Source organism: Macaca fascicularis, chromosome X, assembly GCF_037993035.2.
Source record: "Macaca fascicularis isolate 582-1 chromosome X, T2T-MFA8v1.1".
Lineage (NCBI taxonomy): Eukaryota > Metazoa > Chordata > Mammalia > Primates > Cercopithecidae > Macaca > Macaca fascicularis.
Window position 1 is genome coordinate 14,778,989 of NC_088395.1, and position 24,670 is coordinate 14,803,658.

Here is a 24,670-nt window from a genome sequence, read left to right on the forward strand (position 1 = left end):
ACCATTTAAAGATTTATCTCTTCTAGACTTTTTGTGAGAGTATAGGTATGCAATATTTTAGAGAAAATAAAATGTTCTGGTTAGTCAAAGTTCTGATTCCTAGAACTTTAACAAGACATAGAATATCTAAATTTAAGGAATCAGGATTCAGGAAGTTAATAATAATGCTGTTTTTCTTTCAAACCACAAATGGTCAATAAATAATGCTTTTTAAATGGAGTCTAATAAGAGATATTATTGAGTTTTTAATGTGCTAATCACTTTAGAGTATTTATGTAATAATCATTCTATCATTCTACTATGCTAATCATTATCTCTTTTGATTCAATATTTCACATATTGTAAACTTGGTTCTGTAGAAAAGTATAATTTGACTTTCCTTTGTAGTTGTGAAAAATAAGATGGATTAATTGACAGAAATTTACTAGTCATAAAATAGTTGCTAAGTAAACTTATTACATGAAATGAAAAAAGAAGGGAAAATGTTGACAATAGAGCTGTATAGAAATTAAAATAACAGATATATTAAAATTGAATAGATTTTAGTGAATTAGTTTAATCTTTTTTCAATTTTCCAGGTAGCCAGTCACTACGAGCCACCAAGGAAATTGAGACCATAAAGTACGCACAGATAAAATGTACATTTAAGTGCTTCCAGTTTCTCAGGAGGGTGAACTAGATAATTAAGATCAACCTTCCTATTGAATATATAAAAACCTTTTTCAAATTAATAAGGAAAAGACAGACAATGCAAAGGAAAAATGGGAAAACCACCTGAACAGGCACATGCCAATAGGGGAAATAGTAGCATATGGAAAAATGCTCAACTTCACTGGTAATTAGGTAAATGCAAATTAAAACCACAATGTATTGGCACTACATACTTATCAGAGTGGCAAAAATAAAACATCTAATAATATACATGTATGAGTATGGTGAAAATTTTAAAAATATATAGCATTGTCAAGTATTTCTTTCTGACTGAGTTAGTTTCTTTTTATTCTCTTGGTAATCTCTTCCAGAGTTAACTACTCTGTTGTAGGTGAGGAAATGTATAAGGCTCCACTTTAAATGTTGGCATTGATATTAGCATGGTCTTTTTCTTTACTGCAGTTCAAAATTAAAACTTTTAATTATTTTCTTTTAGATTCTAGTCCCAAAAGTAGTTTCCACTGTACAAGTTACTGATAACAGTCTTATACTTCCTAGTAGTGACCTACAACCAGGCTCTATCTTCTCCAGGAACATTACAGAATAGAGTTAGTTTAAATATGTATTAACCTAGGAGGCATTCTTTCAAATGAGTTTAAATGCATTTTACTTTTAGACAGTCAACATGTTTTTTTTTTTCTTAAAAACAGTGACTCTACTCCAAATAAATCACAGTCACAATAAATGAGATGCTCAAGATGATATCAGTCCTAGTGTTGTGTGGATGACATGCAGCAGCCAGTTATGATGACAGGTAATCGATCCACAGTAACTGCCAAATTTGTAACACTTTTCCATTCTAAACCATTCTTAAAGAAAACCATATATGGATCATACTATTCTCATGATAGTCCACTAGAGCCACCATACCATTAGGATTCATGTTTTCACCAATGAAGAATTGGTAGTTTTTGAAATTAGCAAAGATCTGCTTGATTTGTTCTGTAGACCCTGTCATAAAAGCTTTTACTCTTTCTGGTTTCTGTTCTTCAAGTCTGCCTTTAATTGATTTCATGTAATATTTGATGTACCTCTTGTAGGCTTCTTTTGTGAAGCTGGTTTCCTACAAGTGATGGTTCATGACAGGTTCATGACAATATCAACACCAGTGATGACTGTGCTTTTGGTACCTTCACCCTTGAGGCCTTCAGTGGAGGCATTTCCACCAGTGAGTGAGTCATCAATGTTACCCTCTGTCTTATCAACTATTTTTCCCTCTACCTCCAAGCACAGCTGGTCCGTGATCTTTCATATTTTGTAAATGTCAGAGAACATCTCATTGTGGCTGGTGAGGTCCCAGTAGATAATTATAATGGTGGCTGAAGGGAGACTGTGCTAGCTTAGCTGGAGCCTGGAGCTCAGATCAAGTACACTGCAGCCAGAGTGGCACTCGGGAGAGGGAATGAGGAAGTGGGCAGAAAAGTGGCATTGCCAATTATTAACAAGGATGTGGAGCAATGAGAACTCTCATGCACTGTTGATGGGAATATGCATTGTAAAATCACTTTTGAAGAATATCTGATAGTACGTTTGAAAATGTATATAGTCTATGACCTAGCAATTCCATTTATAGATGTTTGTATCTCACATAAATGCATGCTTACATGCACCAGAAAACATGTGTTAGAATGTTCATAATAACGTAGTTAATAGAAGCCCAACAGAAACAACTCAGTAGTAGAAATGATAAACAGAGGTAGGTTTATATCATGGTATACTAGACAGCAAGCAATGAATAAACTACATGGATGGATATCTCTGAAACACAAAAGACTGAGCTAAAGAAGCTAGGCTAATACTGTATGATCCCATTGACACATATTTTTAAAATAGGCCACATTAAACAATTATTAGCAGCATGAAAGTCAACATAGTGGTCGTTGGTAGGGGGTAGGCTGGTATTATGATCAGAAGGAGACAGGTGGAGGGCTTCTATGGGGAAGATGCCATTCTATCGTTTTTGCATGGAGGAAGACACATTGGTGTTTTTTAATAAATTTGTTAAACTACATGTTTATGTTTTATGACCATTTTGTATGTTCTATCACAAGATGATACATTATAGAAACTTACCTCACTGATATTTCAGAAAGATTAGTTTATTCATGCCATAATTATTTAATGGGTGCTGTCTTAGTTCATTTTGTGTTGCTATAAAGGAATACCTGAGACTAGGTAATTTATAAAGAAAAGAGGTTCACTTAGCTCACGGTTCTGCTGGTTGGAAAGTTCAAGATTGGGCATCTGCATCTGGCAAGGGCCTCAAGATGTTTCCACTCATGGTAGAAGGTGAAGGAGAGCTGTTATGTGCAGAGAACACATGGCAAGAAAGGAAGCAAGAGAGAGAGGAGGAAGGTGCCAGGCTCTTTTTAACAGTTAGCTGTTGTGGAAGGGAATAGAGTGACAACTCACTCAACCCTGAGGGAGGACATTAATCTGTTTATGAGGAATCTGCTCCGATGATCCAAAACCTCCCATTAGGCCCCAACTTCAATATTAGGGATCAAATTTCAACCTGAGATTTGAAGGGTCCAAACATCAAAAGCATAGCAGATGCCTAGTGTACCTGGGCTTCTGTTAGAGATAGCTTATTTTAAACCAGCTGAACCAAAACAGAACAAAGGTAGACTAAGGGAGTTTTACTTCTTTTGTTTAGTTAGAGTTATCAACAAGGAGTATGATTGGAAAAATGCTCTAGTTAAAGATGAAAGGAACAGAAAAGTAGGTGACTGAATAGGGCCAAAATACAACAAATGGTCCCAGAAGCCTTTAACATCTGGGAGGGACTTTATTCACTAATGAATTTTCTTCTCAGTTTTAAGCGCTATCCTCAAGCTTGTTTGAAAATTACTTGACTTTTCTCTCCAGTTCTTTGTACTTTTTTCCACATCATCTGTAAGATATTTCTATTAATTTCCTTAAACTACCGACCAAGCATTTGCTATTTGGAGAAAAATAAAAGAAATCAAATTCAATCACTTTGAAAGCCGCTGACTAAGTGTTGGAGCCTACAGGGTAAACACAAAAATCAAACTTGAGAACTTTTGACCTTCCTCTCACTGATGTGTGTTGAAAGCAATTATGTGAATTTGTATTTCTAGCCTGGAAAAAGGAAGAAAAACAGTAACAACAAAAACACTTGTCTAAAACTAAATTTTCTGCAAACAGCTTGCTGTGCCATTTTTGACAGCTTCCTCTACTACTATAATTGTTAACTTTGGATATGACAAGAGATTTTTTAGCAAAGGTTGCAGCTCTTGAGTTAAGAAGTTTAGAAGTTGACTCTTTAACAAGGCAGTAGGTCTTTAGTCAAAATGTACTTCTACATCAAACAGGATAGTGGCTAGAAGAATACAGTATTATAATGAATCACAATTTGCTAAAATTTTATTGTGAGTGGCAAAGAAGACTAAGTTAGAATGCAAATACCTGAATTAAAGCAAGCAAATGTGTGTTTTACCACTGCAGCTAGGTAAGAGTGGGCAACCAAGAAACTTGGAATAGATTTAATTGTCATAAAGACTATGAATAAAGTATGACGGCTGAGATGAAAGTACTCTTATCTCTGTTAAAATACCTTGCCATATGCAGTTTAAGTACCTTTTAAAAGCATGCTCTAGGAAGCTTAGATAGTAACTTCATATCTTTTCAGAAAGGCACATCTACTATTTGCACTAAGTATGTGAATCAGCTATGGTTGCTAAGAGACCAGAACTTTAAATTAGTTCTACTTTCAAAGGGCAGGGTTAGGAGAAAGAAATCGCTTTCTCCTAATTGGGAAAAGGAGGTGTGCAATTTAATGCTAAATAGTAAAGGGTGTCACTATTCCATCTTATGGTTTGTTTGTATATTGTTGGAAATCATTTAGAAATACATGCCCACAAATTCCTAGTGAAACATTTTGCACCAAAACAATGTTAATTAGGAAAAACTGATGTCTGTTCTTTGATTAAAATATATGCAGAGAGTTAAGGGTAATTTTTTTCTAGAAAGATGGAGAAACTTCCAAGATGTCAATCTCATAGTTGTTCTGTTTCAATCCAGTGACCCACACTTCCCCATCTATTTAAGCCTTCTATGATACTTGTCACTTTTAAAAACATACCACTGCCTGAAACTTTTCTACCTCTAAAATTTTGGATTCTGAAGTTCCTCTTTCAGTTTACAACCTCCTATGAAATTATTCTTTCATTCTCTTACTTTATGACAAGACATGATGGAGAGTGGCAGAGTCGTCAAATTTTGACTCTTAGGTTGTCTGCCTTTAGCACTTGAGAAGGTCGTAGAGGAAATCTACTAAGTGATAATGGAAACACTACATGCCAAAATCTATGCAATACAGTGAAAGCAGTACTAAAAGGGAAGTTTATAGCTATTAATTCCTATATAAAAAAGTTAAAAAAAAACTTCAAATAAACAACATAATAATGCATCTTTAAGAACTAGAAAAGCGAGAGCAAATGAAATCCAAAGTTAGTAGAAGAAAAGAAATAATAAAGATCAGAGCATAAATAAATAAAATTGAAACAAAACACTACAAAGGATCAATTAAAAGGTTTTTTTTGAAAAGATAAACAAATTTGACAAACCTTTAGCCAAAGAAAAAAGAGAAAAGACCCAGATAAATAAAATCAGAGATGAAAGAGGAGACATTACAACCAATACAGCAGACATTCAAGTGATCATTAGAGGCCACTACGAAGAAGTATATGCCAATAAATTGGAAAATGTAGGCTAAATGGATAAATTCCCAGACACATACAACCTACTGAGATTGAACTATGAAGAAATACAAAACCTGAACAGACCAATAACAAATAATGCAACTGAAGCCATACTAGAGTATCCCAGCAAAGAAATGCCCAGGACCCTGTGGCTTCACTGCTGAATTTTACCAAACATTAAAAGAACTAACACCAATCCAACTCACACTATTCAAAAAAATAGAAGAGGAGAGAATACTTCCAAAAGTGTTCTATGAAGCCAGTATTACCCTGATACCAAAACCAAAGACATATTCAAAAAAGAAAACTACAAACCAATATCCCTGATGAACATGGATGCAAAAATCCTCAACAAAATACTAGCAAACCAAATTCAACAACATGTTGAAAAGATCATTCATCATGACTAAGTAGGATTTATCCCAGGGATGCAAGGATGGTTCCACGTTTGCAAATCAGTCAACGTGATACATCGTATCAAAAGAATAAAAGACAAAAAATATATGATCATTTCAATTGATGCTGAAAAAGCATTTGATAAAATTCAACATCCTTTCATGATAAAATCTCTTAAAAATCTGGGCATAGAAGGAACATACATCAACATAATAAAAGCCATATATGACAGACCCACAGCTAGTATCATACTGAATAGGGAAAAACTGAAAGCCTTTCCTCTAAGACATGGAACATGACAAGGATGCCCATTTTCACCAGTTATTCAACATGATACTGGAAGTCCTAGCTAGAACCATCAGACAAAAGAAAAAGAAAGAAAGGGCATCCACATTGGAAAGGAAAAAGTCAAATTATCCTTGTTTTCTGATGATATCTTGTATTTGGAAAAACCTGAAGGCTACACCAAAAAGCTATTAGAACTGATAAACAAATTCAGTAAAGTTGCAGGATACAAAAATCACTATACAAAAATCAGTAGCATTTCTATGTTAACAGCGAACAATCTGAAAAAGAAATAAAAAACTAATCTCATTTAAAATAGCTACAAATAAAATTAAATATCTATGAATTAAATTAACCAAAGAAGTTTAAGATCTCTATAATGAAAACTATAAATGATTGATGAAAGAAATTGAAGAAAACACAAGAAATGGAAATACATTCCATGTTTATGGATTGGAAGCACCAACATTGTTAACATGTCCATACTACCCAAAGCAATCTATAGATTCAATGCAATCCCTATCAAAATACCAATGACATTCTTTGAAGAAATAGAAAAAAAATCCTAAAATTATACAGAACCATAAAAGACCCAGAATAGCCAAAGCTATCTTGAGCAAAAAGAACAAAGCTTGAGAAATCACATTAGCTGACTTCAATTTATACTGCAGAGCTATAGTAATCAAAACAGCATGATACTGGCATAAAAATAGACACATAGACCAATGAAAGAGAATAGAGAACCTAGAAACAAATCTATATGTCTACAGTGAATTCATTTTGACAAAGGTGCCACGAACATACATTGGGGAAAGGACAGTCTCTTCAATAAATGGTGCTGGGAAAACTGGATATCCATATGCAGAAGAAAGAAACTAGACCCCTATCTCTTACCATATACCAAAATCAAATCAAAATGGATTAAAGATTTAAATCTAAGACCTCAAGCTATGCAACTACTAAATAAAACATTGGGGAAACTCTCCAGGATATTGGTCTGGGCAGAGATTTCTTGAGTAATATCCCACAAGCACAGGTAACTAAAGCAAAAATGGACAAATGGGATCACATCAAGTTAAAAAAACTTCTGCACAGCAAAGGAAACAGTCAACAAAGTGAAGAGAAAACTCACAGAATGGGATAAAATATTTGCAAACTGACAAGAGATTAATAGTCAGAATATATAAAGGGCTCAAACAACTCTACAGGAAAAAAAAATCTGATAATCTGATTTCAACATGGGCCAAATATCTGAATAGACATTTCTCAAAAGAAGACATACAAATGGCAAACAGGTGTATGAAAAGGTGGTCAACATCAATGATCATCAGAGAAATGCAAATCAAAACTACAATGAGATACCATCTCATCCCAGTTAAAATGGCTTTTATCTAAAAGACAAGCAATAACAAATGCTGGCGAGGATGTGAAGTAAAGGGAACCCTCATATACTGTTGGTGGGAATTTAAATTAATACAACCACTGTGGAGAACAGTTTGGAAGTTCCTAAAAAAACTAAAAATAGAGCTAGATCATAAAAATATGATCTAGCAATCCTACTACTGGGTATATATACAAAAGAAAGGAAATCAGTATATCAAAGAGATGTCTGCACTCGCATGTTTATTGCAGCACTATTTACAGTAGTCAAGATTTGGAAGCAACCTAAGTGTTCATCAACAGACAAATGGATAAAGAAAATGTACCTATACACAATGGAGTGCTATTCACCTATAAAAAAAAGAGTGAGGGCCAGGCGCAGTGGCTCACACCTGTAATCCTAGCACTTTGGGAGGCTGAGGTGGGTGGATCATGAGGTCAAGAGATTGAGACCATCCTGGCCAACATGCTGAAACCCTGTCCCTACTAAAATGCAAAAAATTAGCTGGGCGTGGTGGCGCACGCCTGTAGCTACTTGGTAGGTTGAGGCAGGGGAATTGCTTGAACCCGGGAGGTGGAGGTTGCAGTGATCTGAGATTGTGCCACTGCACTCCAGCCTGGTGACAGAGCAAGATTCTGTCTCTAAATAAATAAATAAATAAATAAATAAATAAATAAATAAGTGATATCCTGTCATTGACAACAACATGGATAGAACTGGAAATCATTATGTTAAGTGAAATAAGCCAGGCACAGAAAGACAAACTTTGCATGTTCTCACTTATTGATGGGAGCCGAAAATCTAAAAGCATTGAACTCACGGAGATAGAGCATAAGATGATGGTTACCAGAGGCTAGGAAGGGTACTGGGTGGGTGGGTGGGGAAGGTGCGGATGGTTAATGTGTACAAAAAATAGTTAGAAAGAATGAGTAAGATCTAGTATTTGGTAGCACAACAGAGTAACTGTAGCCAATAATAATTTAATCATACATTTAAACATAACTAAAAGAGTATATTGGATTGTTTGTAACACAAGAGATAAATGCTTGAGGTGATAGATACCCCTTTTACCCTGATATAATTATTACACACTGTATGCCTTTATCAAAATATCTCATGCACCCCATAAGTATCTACACCTATGTACCCTATGTAGGAGGGCATAGTGTACATAAATCAAAGAAAGAGAGAGGACAATAGTGTCCAAGATAGGTGGGGAAATGTCAGGAGTCTGAGAAGTTCATTGGACTTAGCAACATGAAGGTCACCAATGACCTTGGTAAAAGCAATTTTGAACATGTGGAATATGTTGAACCACAAAGCAAAGTGTGAGATAAAAGTGAAGAGGTGGAAATGTTAAGTATTGAGCATTGTTTTGAAAAATTTGGATAAGAAGAGAGAGAAGAAAAACACGGCAACAGTTTGATGCAAAAATTGGATAGAGTGAGAAATTTTTAATTGGGCAGGTCATAAGTAAGCTTGAATGCTAAATGAAGAGAAATCTGGAATCCAGATCATGGGGGAGACTTGAAGCTTAGAGAGGAAGGGACATTTTACCATTCTAAATTTGGTTTATAAATTTTGTGATGGGCAGTCATTAATTTCCTGTCCAATAATTTCTTTATCTCTCTCTCTCTTTTTTTTTTTTTTTGGAGACAGAGTCTTGCTCTGTTGCCCAGGCTGAAGTACAGTGGTGGCATGTCAGCTCACTGCAACCTCTGCCTCCTGGGTTCAAGCAATTCTACCACCTCAGCCTCCCGAGTAGCTGGGATTACAGGCATGTGCCACCACACCTGGCTAATTTTTGTATTTGTAGTAGAGACGGGGTTTTGCCATGTTGGCCAGGCTGGTCTCCAACCCCTGACCTCAAGAGATCCAACCACCTTGGTCTCCCAAAGTGCTGGGACTACAAGCATGAGCCACCATGCCCAGCCTCATTCAATATTTTCTATTTCCTCTTTGAAATTAAAGGAAAAATTATCTGCTGGGTGTGTGGTGGAGACAGAGAGCTCACCTGACTGAATGTTATGCTTTAGGTGTAGTTTGAGCAGGGCTCTGGCTTCATTTTTTGGTCATTCTCTCAGGCCTTCCCTTCAAGAGTCAGCATTCTTCCCAGACAGGCTTTCTCCATGGTGGCAAAATGGTAATAGAAGTTCCAGGCTTTAAATCACAAACAAACTCCCATTCACAATTGCCACAAAAAAATAAAATACCTAGGAATACAGCTAATAAGGAAGATGAAAGATCCCTACAAGGAGAACTATAAACCACTGCTCAAAGAAATTAGAGATGACATAAACAAATAGAAAAACATTTCATGCTTATGGATAGGAAGAATCAATATCATTAAAATGGCCATACTGCACAAAGCAATTTGCTTTTCCTCTTAAATTACCACTGATGTTCTTCAGAGAACTAGTAAAAACTATTTTAAAATTCATATGGAACCAGAAAAGAGACCAAATAGCCAAGGCAATCCTAAGCAAAAAGAAAAAAGCCGGAGGCATCACGCTACATGACTTCAAATTATTCTACAGGGTTACAGTAGCCAAAACAGCATGGTACTGGTACAAGAACAAGACACACAGGCCAAAGGAACAGAATAGAAAACCCAGAAATAAGACTGCTCGCTTACAACTATCTGATCTTCAACAAACTTGACAAAAACAAACAATGGGGAAAGAATTCTCCATTCAATAAATGGTGCTGGAATAACTGGCTAGCCATATGCAGAAAATTGAAACTGGACCCCTTCCTTACACCATATACAAACATTAACTCAAGATGGATTAACGACTTAAATGTAAAACCCCAAACTGTAAAAACCCTGGAAGACAGCCTAGGCAATACCATTCAGGACATAGGCATGGGCAAAGATTTCATGGTGAAGATGCCAAAAGCAATTGTAACAAAATAAAAAATTGATAAATTGGATCTAATTAAACAAAAGAGCTTCTTCACAGAAAAAGAAACTATCATCAGAGTGAACAAACAACCTACAGAATGGGAGAAAATTTTTGCAAACTATATATCTGACAAAGGTCTAATATACAGCATCTATAAGGAACTTAAATTTACAAGAAAAAAAGCCCTATTAAAAAAGTGGGCAAAGGGTGTGACCAGACACTTCTCAAAAGACATACATGCAGTTAACAATCATATGAAAAAAAAGTCCAACATCACTGATCATTAGAGAAATGCAAATAAACTCCACAGTGAGATACCATCTCACTCCAGTCAGAATGGCTATTACTAAAAAGTCAAAAAATAGCGGATGCTGGCTATTACTAAAAAGTAAAAAAATAACAGATGCGGGTTGTGAAGAAAGAACACTTATGCACTGTTGGTGGGCATGTAAATTAGTTCAACCATTGTGGAAGACAAAGTGGTGATTCCTCAGAGACGTAAAGGCAGAAATACCATTTCACTCAGCAATCCCATTACTAGGTATATATCCAAAGGAATATAAATGTTCTAATATAAAGACACATGCACACATATGTTCATTGCAGCACTATTCACAATAGCAAAGACATGGAATCAGCCTAAATGCCCATCAATTATAGAACGGGCAAAGGAAATGTGGTACATATACACCATAGAATACTATGAAGCCATAAAAAAGAATGAGATCATGTCCTTTGTAGGGACATGGATGAGTTGGAGGCCATTATCCTTAGCAAACTAACACAGGAACAGAAAACCAAATACTGTATGTTCACACTTAAAAGTAAAGTAAAAGTAAATGAGCTAAATGATGAGAACATATGGACACACAGAGGAGAACAACACACGCTATCAGTAGGTGGAGAGTGGGAAGAGGGAGAGGCTCAGGAAAAATAACGAATACTAGGCTTAGTATCTGCGTGATGAAATAATCTGTACAACAGACCTCCATGACACATTTACCTATACAACAAACCTGCACATCCTACACATGTACCCCTGAACTTAAAAGTTAAGAAAGGAAAGCTCCAGGCTTCACATTTGTATACCATGGGGTCTATATGAGAAAGAGTTTGTGTTTCAGAGTTTCCAGAAAAACACTGAGATTTATTCAGGTTTAGCAGGCATAGGTCATGCACTTACCCATAAACAGATAACATGGCCAGAAAGATGAAATGTTCTGACTGGTTTGTTCTAATTCATATGGTTGACGCATGAGTCTTGGAGAAAAGTAAATGCTACTAAAACCCATAGATTTCCAATGGAAATATGAGATTGTTTGAAAGGTGGAAAGAGAAATAGATTGTGAGAAGGAAAAAAGAAAGTGTCCACTACAAAGAATAAAGAAGGGATCCTGGAATCCTCTTTCTCTATAAAGAGAGAGAGGAAAAATAAAACAACAATGGGATAACTGTAAAGGAATGAAAATTAGGCCAGTATAAGATTTAAAAAAATTAATTTCTGTAATAGATGTATGGTTCTTAAGGATACCTAACTCTTCTTGAGTAAGCTTTGTAAGCTTGTGTTTTTCAAGAGATTTGACCCTCTCATTTGTGTAATAGAATTTATTGGCACAAAGTTGTTTATAATATTCCCTTATTATCATTTTAATCTCCATAGGCTACATAGTAATGTCATCTTTCATTCCTGATATTAATAATTTATGTCTTCTTTTTTTCCTGATTAGTATGGTTAGAGGTTTATAATGTTATCAAGGAACTAGCCTTTGGCATTTGTTTTCTGTTGTATATTTCATTGTTTTCTGCTTATCTTTATTATTTCCCTTTTCCCATTTGTTTTGGGATTATTTGCTCTTCTTTTATTAGCTAGTTCTCAAGGAACTAGCTTTTGGAATTTCTGTTTTCTGTTGTATATTTCATTGTTTTCCACTTATCTTTATTATTTCCTTTCTTCTGCTTATATTGGGATTATTTGCTCGTCTTTTATTAGTTTAAGGTAGAAGCTGAGATTTTTCTTCTTTTCCAATATAAGTGCTTAGTGCTAAAAATTTCCCTTTAAGTATTGTCTTAACACATCCCACAAATGTTGGTGTTTTGTGCTTTCATTTTCATTTTGTTCCAAATACCTTCTTAAGGATTTCTTCTTTGACCTATGGGTTGTTTAGAAGTGTGTTATTTAGTGTTACGAGTTGAATTGTATTCCTCCTCCCAAAAGATGTTGAAATTCTAGCCTCCAGCATTAATGTGACCTTATTTGGAAATAGAGCTTTTGCAGATAATCACATTAAATGAGGTCATTAAGGTGGTTCCTACTTCAATATGACTGGTGTCCTTATGTATTCTTATAAAAAAGGCAAATTTGGACACAGACACACACCTACATAGAGAATTCCATATGAATATTGGAGTTATGTTTCCATAGGCGAAGGAATGCAAACCACTAGAAACTAGGAGAGAGGCATAGGATGGATTCTGCCTCACAGCTCTCAAAAGGAACCAAGTCTATTAACACCTTGATTTTGGACTTCCAACCTCCAGAACTGTGTGACAATAAACTTCTGTTGTCTAAGCTACCCATTTTCGGGTACTTTGTTACAGCAGCTCTAGCAAATTAATAAATTTAGTTTCCAAATATTTGGAGAATTTTCCAGATATATTTCTTTACTTATTTCTCATTTAATTCCATTGTGGTCAGATGACATGCTTCGTACAATTTAAATCCTTTTAAATTTATTGATGCTTGTTTTATGGACTAGAATATAATCTATCTTGGTAAATGTTTCATGTGGATTTTTTTTGCTGTTGTTTGATGGTTTGTTCTTTAAATATCAATTAGGTCAAATTGGTTGATCATGTCGCTTATTTCTTCTCTATCCTTGTGAATTTTCTGTCTTGTTCTATCAATTATTGAGAGAGAAATATTGAAATCTATGACTGTAACTGTGGGTATTTATTTTTTCTTTGAGTTCTATCACTTTTTGCTTCATATATCTTGAAGCTCTGTTTTAGGTCTACAGTCATCTAGAACCATGATGTTCTCTTGATTCATTTATCCCTTTATCATGTGAAACTGGCCTGTTTATACCTGGTCATATGCTTTTCTCTGAAATTGACTTTGTCTAATATTAATATAGGCACTTCAGATTTATTCTGATTATTGTTATTATGATATATCTTTTTCATCCTTCTACAGGTAATTTTTTTTTTTTTTTTGAGGGACTGATTCAGAAAGAAACTTCTACAGATACTTTTGACTTTTGTATGTTTTTATATTCAAAGTGAGTTTCTGGATGACATGGTAGCTCTGTTTTCGAGGAATTCTCTTATTGTTTTCCAGAATAGTGGTACCCATTTACATTCTCACCAAAAGTGTGCAAGAGTTCCCTTTTCTCCACATTTTCACCAACACTTGTTATCTATTGTCTTTTTTTAATAATAGTTATCCTAATAGGTGTGAGATCGAAAAAAGTTAAACTTGCAGAAGAAAAGAGTAGAACAGTGGTTGCCAGGGGCTGGGGAGTAGGGAAAATGGGAAGATTTTGGTCAAAGGGTACAAATTTTCAGGTATAAGAGGAATAAGTTCTGGGAATCTAATGTACAGCATCATGGCAATTATAGTTAATAATACTGTATTGTATATCTGAAATTTGCTAAGAGAATAGATCTTAAGTGTCCTCACCTCCCCTCCCCATCTACACACTGGTAACTATTTGAAGTAATGGATGTGTTAATTAGATTGTGGTAATTATTTCACAATGTATACATATGTCAAATAATCACATTGTATACCCAAACATATACATTCTTTATCAGTTATACTTCAATAAAGCTGGGAAATATTTTAAAACATTAAGCAAGTTTCTTGTAGACAGTATATAGTTAGGTCTTGATTTTTTATTCAATCTGACAATTTCTGTTTTTTTTATTGGAGTGTTTACACCATTTACATATAATATGATTATTTGTATGTTTAAGATTAAATGTATTTGTTTTATATTTGTTTCATTTGTTTTCTGTTGCTGTTTTTCCCTTTTCAGGAGCAAAATATTGTTATCTTACAAAAATGTTGAAAATCAAACTAAAGAGTATCTATCTTAGTTCTGATGGAGCAAAAATAGAAATATAAATACATTATTTGAAGTTACAAAAGTAACCAAGAGAAAAACTTAGAATAATAACTATCAAACATTGGATATAGCATATGGGAGATAGGTGGAGGATAGTACAGAATGAACTAATTCTCATATTTCATAGAAGATGTTTATAAAAAATTATCTTAATAAGTCAAGAATACTATTTAGAATTATAAAGATCATCATTAGAAGAACTGAAAATAGAAACAATTAAAGAATCCCATTACAGAGTAGCACTGGATGGTTATATGGGATCATTCTTTATAGTTATAAGTTCTCCTGTATTCTTTGCCCTTTTAATATGTAAATGGTTTAGCGCAATACCTTTTAAATGAAAAACAGACATTGTAGAGAGTAGGAGGGTTAATGGACTAAGAAATATTAGTGAAAATTTCAGCTAATATTAAGGGCCTTTCTTAAAATTTTTATTTTCTACAAAAATAGGAAGGAACCTCACCTTGGGAAGCAGAGGTAGAAGGTATAATCTGAGTGTTCTCTTGGATGAATTTTCCTCAATTAAATTGACAAAAGAAGTACCATTCAACAGAAGGATTCTCAGAATCATCTATGGATCCCAGAATAATTTCCACCAATATTTTAGCTGGAGTAAACAGGTGCTCTGCTAAAACCAGGTGATATTAAACCATAGCAACGATAAGAATGAATTTAGATCCCATTGCCAGATTCCTGGAACCCCTGTCCCAGCTAAATGCACAGGTTTGCACTGAATGATTCATTAACCATGCAGTAATGCAATTCATCTTTTTGAATTCACTTACTTCTTGATGCTGGAAGGGAGTACCTTATTTGTTTTTCTATTCTTAATTAAAACTGTGTGTCCTCTTTATGTACAATGTGATTTGTATTACTTCTTAAGATTTAAATGCTATGCTTAATTAAATTTTTTCTCTTACTTTTACAGCCCTACTCTTCCAATTATTCCCATTATCCCACCACCAGGCAGTATACTTTTTCTATGAGAAGCTTTGCTGTTTTAGATTATAAAACATCACTATCTACCTGGTCAGGGTGTAGTCCTGATACAGGTTAAAGACATATACAGAAATAACTAGATCAGTGTCCATGCAAATCTAAATCTCCAAAGCAAACAGAAATGTCATTATGTTACCAGTCTCTGCATTGTTTATCTCAATAGATTTCAACTGTACTCTTCCCTCTTCTCTTTCACTTTAGGAGTATCTGAGTAGTACATAAGGTAACCATAGTTACTGGAATAAAACTCCTTTCATGTGTGAAGGCAGAAGCTGTATATGTTTGAAGTGTTATTCATACCTCTATATTTTAAGATTGTTTAACAAATTGGACTTGTCTCTACCATTCTGCTTCACATGAATTTCGTCATTATTTGAAAGGCATGTACTTCTTCGTCTGAAATACCTGCTGGTTCAATATTTGTAACATGTCCTTAATATCATATACAGAGGAAATTCTCCTCCTGTCTTATTGCCTGATGTTTTCCCCTCCATGGAACTCATTTCCAAGTAAATAGCCTAAGAAGTGGTTTTATGGGCATTAAACAAGTAATTCTTTGGCACATTAATTTTGAAAGCATGGGTTGACAACAAGTATGGAGAAAGAACAAATCTCAAGGTTGACATTTCTATTCTAGGGAAAAGAAGGCATTTATCTGTAGATTCTCTAAAGCAGGAAAATACATTCATTTAATAATAATATAAATAAAACATAAAGATTATTGAATGTCAGTATATTATGCAAAGGACATAAATGTTCTCATTTTTAAACAACAGCTTTGTAAAGATTTTATCATTACAATTAAACATCTCACCTAATAAATCCCACGGGCTAGAGTTTGAGTCTAAAAATCATCCCACTCCCCAACATTGCATCACTTACTGCCCTGATTTTTAAAAATAGTTACTAAATACCAATCTAAAAACTGATTTTTTAATTAAAGATTTTTAAATAGAGATTGGGTCTTTCTATGTTGCCCAGGCTGATCTCAAACTCCTGGCTTCAGCCTCCCAAAGTGCTGAGATTACAGGCGTGAGCTACCATGACCAGCCTACTAAATCCAATTTTTATATGAGGTACCTTATAGGGCACTAGAATTAAAAAAAAACAACTTAGTTTTGAGAGATTTGATCTATTATCTCACTATGTTCTAGTAGACCTTTGCCTTATAATGATTTGATTTTATTTTCCTGTTTCTGAAATTTGGGTAGAAATTGTAAAAAATGGCCACTATTAATCTTGATCTTGTTTATCTCCTCTTCTCAAACTACTCAATTGGTTTGTTATCATTTTGATGGAGGTGGTATATCTAAGAAGAATCAATTGATATGTAGTACTTGGTAGAGCAGTGATTATTGACAAGTTGGCAGGATTTTGCCTTACTACAATCCTCTCTTTCTCCAGTATGTTGAGGCAGGAACTGAGCTCTCCTGCTAGATAACCTAAGGTGGTGGGAAAGCTGGTTGTCCACCACAACATCACTTTTCCAGGTTAGTAACAATGAGTTTGGGGAAAATTTTCCACACACTTGGTGCTTGAAAGTTTGGAGGAAGGGTGTTGTAGACAAAATGTCTAATTATTTTACCATCTCCATCTGCATGGAGTTTTTGAAATATTTCTCTGTGGCTCCAGGAACTTTCCCATCCTCATATTTGAGTTCTGGGATATTGCTGGTGATGCTGTCAGTGCTGTGTATTTGTTTTTGATCTTCTGTTGAGGGGAGTAAAGCCAGCTTGCTTCTACATCATCGTTTTGGTGACATCATTATACAATTCTCTGTTTTTAAGAATTCAAGGAAACATGAAATAATAGTGTCCCAGTTCTTCCTACAACTAGCTGAGTGAACTTCAGTGTAATCTCAATATCCTCACTTACAAAAGATATTTAACAATACCAAACTTACTGGGTTTTGTGAGACTCTGGGGAGAACACATGGGTAAGAGAACTTTGGAAATTAAAATGCCCTTTATAAATGTCTGTTGTTATAATTGCTGCTAAATTTGGAAATGCATTTCCTCAATTTTATTGTTTTATTTGATCATTTCTTTGTATCACTATGGATGCATGCCTATTTGTTTCATACTTTGGGTTATAATTCAATACTACTTTATTTATTTTGTTGCTCAAGTTGTTTCTGCTTTGGCCATTAGGAACATGTTCAGATTGGCTTCTGAAATTCTAAGAATTTCACTGTGCTTTGGAAAAAGAAAAAAAAAAATGTGGATGGTGGTACCTGGAAATAGAGGGAAAGCACTGGGCTGGGAACCAGGAGCCCTCAGTTCTAGTCTCAGTTCTGAACCAACCAACTTCATGACTTTGAGCCAATCACTTAACCTTTCTGGACCCAAATACCTAATGCACTATAGCTTAGTAGTTATGTGCAAGACATAAAGCCAACCACCTTTGCTCATAGGCAAGTTTTTCTGCATATTAGCTATGCTAACTTGGGCAAATCAATTAACCTCTCTGTGCCTCAGTATCCTCCTTTAGAAAATGGGATAAAATAGTAACTACCTCATAGAGTTGTAAGGATTATTTGAGTCATATGATACTATACCTAATCTATTATGGACTGTGCCCAGCAGATTGTAAGTATTGAATAATATGGTAAAACGAGGACAATAAAATCTGTGCTACTTTACATCTGGGGGCACGGTGACATATGGGAAAGAGTTTGAAGAAGAATGGAATACTCCATCAAAGTATCGTTGCTGTTATAATGATGAGTAATAAACAATAACACAGTATTCTATACCTACATTTCATTTTTCTTCAGATTGCACCCCCTTCACTTTTTTTTTAACTATTAACTAAACTGCAGACTTTATTTGGATTTCACCAGTTTTTCCACTAAAGCTCTATTTGTATTCCAGAATCCCATTCATTATATCATATTGCATTTAGTTTTCATGTTTCATAGGATTTCTGGTCTGTGACATTTTCTCAGACTTTCCCTGATCTTGTTCGTTTTGAGGACAACTGGTCAGGTATTATGTAAAATCGTCCTCAATTTGGGTTTGTCTGATGTTTTCTCATGATTTGTAGTGGAGATATAGATTTTAGAGAAAGAAAACCACAGGGGAAGTAGCTTTCATACCACATCACATCACATCAGGGGATACATGATATCTACATGACTTATCATTGGTAATGTTAACCTTAATAATGTGGATAGGGTGCTGTCTGCCAGGTTTTCTCTACTATGAAGTTACTAGTGACAGACTGGATTAAGAAAATGTGGCACATATACACCATGGAATACTATGCAGCCATAAAAAAGGATGAGTTTGTGTCCTTTGTAGGGACATGGATGCAGCTGGAAACCATCATTCTTAGCAAACTATCACAAGAACAGAAAACCAAACACTGCATGTTCTCACTCATAGGTGGGAACTGAACAATGAGATCACTTGGACTCGGGAAGGGGAACATCACACACCGGGGCCTATCATGGGGAGGGGGGAGGGGGGAGGGATTGCATTGGGAGTTATACCTGATGTAAATGACGAGTTGATGGGTGCTGATGAGTTGATGGCTGCAGCACACCAACATGGCACAAGTATACATATGTAACAAACCTGCACATTATGCACATGTACCCTAGAACTCAAAGTATAATAATAAAAATAAAAAATAAAAAATAATAAAAAAAAAGAAGTTACTACTTTGATTCCCTAAAACTACTTCATACTAGGGATAGAGGGGAATTAAACTCTACCTCTTGGAAGGAGATATCTAAATATTATATCAATATGGATGCATGACTACTTATTTTATACTTTGGGTTATAATCCAATACTACTTTATTTTCTTACTCAAACTTTTCCAGTTTTGGTCACTGGGAGCATGTTCAGGTTGGCTCCTGTGTTTCTTTGTCATATCCTCATCCTTTTGTTTTCTGAGTACTTCCTTGCTTTCTGGCACTATACAATGCTCCAGGCTCATCTTGTCTCACCCTGTCTTCCCTGCTGTAGCCCTAGAAAAAGTAATTTCTCCATGAAGCCCTTGTGTCTTTAATGTAAAATGGTAATTTTACATAATTTCTGACTGTTAACATGGTGGGAACAATATGGGAGCTGAGGTCTGGGTTTGATTCCTGACCCCCTGCACATAGCAACTGTGTAGCTGGAGACAAGTTCCCTCATTGTATAATAACATGGGGATAAGGAAATAGGACACCTCATAGCACTTAGCACAGTGCCTGGCACACAAGGAGCACCAAATAAATTTCAGCATCGTAACGAATAATTAGCTTAGAACGCTGTCAAAAAGGCTTTAGAAATTTATTTCTTTGACACTACTTGCCACATTTGTCATTCTCTTCTTTTTAGCCTCAGAAATCTCTGCCAGAATGAATTCTAAGCCTCCTCGGGACATTTGCTTTTGCAGTTAATCCCTCTTTGTTTTCCCTTCATAATGTTTTTTCTTTTCTCCTATCAAAGTTAACATATATTTTCTGTGCCATTCACTGACTCTTTCCTCTGACTCTTGTCTAATTGTCTCATTTTTCTCTTTGCTAAGCTTTTACAAAGAGGTGCGTAAATCAGCTGTCTCAGTTATTACTTTTTAACATTTTACTACAACTAATACATTAATTATTATAAGACATGTAATATAAGTATTCATTATTCATTATAAATAAATACTATTTAAATTTTTCTAATAGTTACCAAAAATCTTATTTTGATCTTTTCTATTCTGGTAAAAATATGCTCTTGAAGGTAATCAATGGCATCTTTAACCACCAAATGCAATAGCTACTTTTGTGTTCTCTATGGACATTTGTTAATACTCATTTTGGTACTCTTAAAGTTTTTCATGCTCAGAGACCATGTGTGGTAGATTAGATTATTATTTAGCAAATTTCACCTCCCCTGCCCCCTACCCTATTTCTATAGGAGAAATAGTATTCTCCTCATCTCCTTATTGATGTTGGATTTAGCCAATGATGAGTAGGCAGAAGTGACAGAGAATTAGTTCAAAGGCTAAGCCTTAAGAGATCTTTAGTGCTTCCTTCCACCCCTCTGGGAATCTCTAATGCCTGACAGGAGGAAAATGTGGCCACATAGCTACTGTCCCTGAGCTGGGGGGTGAGGCCTGTGTTACAGAGCTACTCCAGCCACTCACTCTGCAGCTACTCAGATCTACAGCCTGAAACAGAGTAGCCCTGGAAACTGTACACCCTTGAGTGTGAGATTTGAAGACTGGCTCCATTGATGGGCCTTCCAACTTTGAGCATCTGTGTCTTTTTGAACAAGAGCTTTCTATGGCCGTGGGAGTCCAACTTGCCCATGCTGATGCAAGCCAGAAATGCTGGGAAATTTACATCCCGGAGAGTAACCCTAAACCAATGACTGACAGGAATTTCTATATAATATTCAGTTCCCTTACACCTTGGGTGGGATAATTCTAAGACTCACACTCTATACTGGCTTTTGTAGCTTCCCAGTAAATTGAGGTCCAAGTTCCCTAAGGGTAACTTGATTGCTAATTCACTATTAAAGCTGTCTTCCCTTCGCTGTCGGTCTTCCCTACTCCTTTTCTGGCATTTCTTATTTAAGAGCTTGTTTGGGGGGAACCATAATAGTACAGCAAATGGATTTGATTCATCCTGACGCAATGCTACCCAAGATGGCTTCCCATCATTCCAGGTATCCCCAAGAACAAAATGCTCTAGCAGCTGAGAGGTTAGAAAGGGCTGTTACTGAAACTCTCAGCCTCCTCAGAGTTGTGGACAGAAGAAAAAACCCCTGAAGTACCCCAGCTCCAAAAGCTTATACCCTCCAACCCTCACTCCACCAGAAATCCAGCATTTGGCTCATTTGGTTGGCTGCCATATGGGTATCAACAACGAGACAGTGTTAGCCAGCAACACTATGATAGCCAAAGGGGATGAAAATAACCACTTTAAATAAAGAGGCACTTGTTTTTTTCCCTGTCTCTCCTCTATGCCTCTGTCAGTAGTCCTCGAAGTGGAATTTAAAAAAACCATGTCTCACAGCTGATTAAGCTCCTCTCCAATAGCTTAAGTTGTTTCAGTTTAAGCTTGTCTTGGGGGCAGTGATGAGATAAGTTATAAATCGAGTCTGAGATTAAAGCTTTAACCTGGGCTGCTCTTGAAGTAACTGAAAGCCACCAGAAGTTAATGGCATCTTTCAGGATATCCATTAAGTGATTCACTATTCGCCAGGGAAGACAGATATGACAGCACATGGTTGAAAGTAGTGATGGGAGAAAGAATAAATCGAGCCATATTTATACTCTTCTTCTCAATAAACCGGTTATAGAAGTGACTTCAGAGATGAATAAAACTCAAGTGCCTGTGTTAGAATGGTTCTAACCTCAAGAAAAAAATGTTTGTCAGAAGCTTATCTAATAATATTGAAGCATAATTCCAGCTCATGTCTCCCCATACACTGTCCCAGAGTGAAAGTCAAAATGCTTATCTGTGAGGATGCTCACCATTACATTGGAAATTCCCCTGATGAAAGCGCTGTGCCGAGGAAAACTGTTTGTGGTATAGAGAAACAGTTACTACAAAATCCTCAGTATTTTATTGTTGAGTTATTTCTACTCTTGAAGGTCAAGAACAAAATCCTCTTGGAAAAACAAGATGAGAGAGTATCTGTATAGCTGTTCACAGTTCTTAACCCCATGTAAGCATATTAAGTCAAGAGAGCTTAGAATTACAGGGTTTAGTTGATCTAACCTTCCTACTGTCCTTAGAAGGAGAGAGGTATAATGGAGGGATTGAAGGGGATAGACTTACCATATTCTACAGTGTGAGTTTCACAAAGGTCTTTCACAAAATAAGATAGTTTTTGGAAAACAAAAAGAATAATAGGAGAGAAAATGCTTCCAAAAGGATATAGTCATACTGACATACAACATAAAATGTTTTACAGCTGGAAAAGACCTTAAAATGATCTAATCTAACCGTCTATATTTTACACATCTAGAAGCATTAGTGCTCGATGCCAAGGCTATCACTTTTATTATCCACCACACTGTTATTTCAGAAAAAAACATATTTTTAGAATTGCAGCCTTATGATCAGGGTAACCAGCAACCCTCTGCCTTTAGGCCACTAGGAAAAATTACGACAATGACATGGGTGTAGATGGATCTGCTTCTTTTGGACAACCAGATTGCATGGACATTTCATCTCCTAAAGATAGAAAATATCACATTGCTTTAGAGATCACACTCTATAACAATCTTTACACTACCTGAAGGAAGAAGAAGAAAATGAGGGTTTTAAAGAAATGGCTTATTGTTTTATCTTCTGGATATGTAGAGGATGGAGGTAGGTACTTTCTAGAATCCTTGAGAGAAGAGGTAATGGAAACATTTAGACTAGGGTTTGTCTCAATTTTTGAATCTATGTATGTGCCCATGTATCATTTTTTATCTGTTTCCCTGTAGTGATATTAGCAAGTTGTCCTTAAATTAGGATGCATCCTGGGCTTGCCTCTAGATAAAATGACTAAAAATTAATAGATATTTTTAAATCACACCAAATTCAAGGAAAAAAATAATAATCAAAATGTGTTTAGCCACAGAGCTGTATTTTGGGAGAGTACAAATAATAGAAATCTTCAAAATGGAAAATGTGATAAAAGGTTCAAAAAAAAGAGAAAAGAGGTGGAATAAGGTCATAGATCCCCTTGAAATAAAAGAGGGGAATAGGAGGGAAGGTAGTCAGGGATTAAAAAATCCTCTTGGGGTGTTAACTGTCAGAAGGTGATGTTTGGAGGATGTCTGGTTCTTCTCTCTGCGGCCTCCAAATGCTTTGCCTCTTTTTGGTGATGCTCATCCCTTATTTTAAAATTCTGGTTCTATTTCTAAAGCCTTATTTATTGCATTTGAAATAAGAGCATATTTCTTGCTTTTATGACACTTACTGGAGAGTGCGCACCTCAGTGAATGATGGTCTCTTTTTCTCCAGCCTTAGGATTTTATAAGCATGCCCAGAAGCTCATGTGTGATGTAGTTGGCTAATAAATATGATAAACACCATTTTTACATTTTCAAAATTGGGCATATTGATTACACAAATCTTTAAAAGTATTCTTGATGGGAGAAACTGTTTCCAAGTAAAATTAGTCATTATTCTGCAGCCCCTTTTTATGGACACAGAAAATACGTCAAGCCCTGTGGGGATACAGAGTGTGAGACATAGACTCTCAGCTGCCTTACAAAGCAACCTGATTTTGCAGGAATGTGAAGTTTATGAGAAAGCTATCTTTAGAAGCACTGGAAAGCTAAAGAATATTTTACATTCAGACATGGCTCAAGAAAAAAAGTGAAAATCATTATGGGATTTAAAATTCTCATTTATTGTAGAGGAATCTAAACCAGAATTTTCTAAATAATAGACATGCCTCTCAAATTGAGAAGTTATTTCCCACCTGCTAAAATAGTAACTGGAAATTGTGTAAGAAATATAAGTTTTAAAATGGTTATATAAACATACTCAGGATCAAGAATAGTTGAATCTAGGAAAAAAGAACATTATGAATAAGGGATGTTCACACTGTTATCACAAACAAACAAAGTACAGGAAAATTCTAAGAAAGGGGCATTAACATATACACTCTCAAGAGTAAATCAGCCAGAGTGAAAAAATAAAAAATTGGAGAACAATCTTCGGCACAATTTCTCCCCATTGAAATAGCCCAGAACTGAATGAGATCTTTGAGGAAAAGGAGATGGCCCTCAAAGAAAATGTGAATTTATCACTGTTACTTGCAGATGATATTTTTGTGTCTGTTTCCATATCATATATTCTCACTGTTGCTATATCGGACACTGGATGACACACTGGAACTCACGGGGTATATGAGCCTTTAGGAGAAAGCTGAAGTGAAAATGATGAACAGTTGATGACCTTTTGCAATTGTAGGTGGCATAAATTACATTATTTTTAGGAAGGCACAGAAATGTTGTGAAATATGTTGTATCTGTCAAAAATCTTTCAGTTAAAAGTCACAAGAACCCAACTCAAAATAATTTAAGAAGATAAACCCCCAAATAAACAGAAGGTACAGTAGGTGAAGTTATGAAGAAGTTAGGGTTGTATTTAATGAAACCCAGGACTTCAAGTGTTGTCATCTATATTCTGTTTATTTCTCAATCTCT

The 24,670-nt window shown here is 35.5% G+C and overlaps 1 pseudogene; it reads right to left on the reverse strand.

Annotated features, from left to right (window-relative positions):
• Positions 1-1,421: 1,421 nt before the first annotated feature.
• On the reverse strand, positions 1,422-2,961 carry LOC102133665 (translationally-controlled tumor protein-like; annotated as a pseudogene).
• Between the last annotated feature and the right edge of the window lie 21,709 nt (positions 2,962-24,670).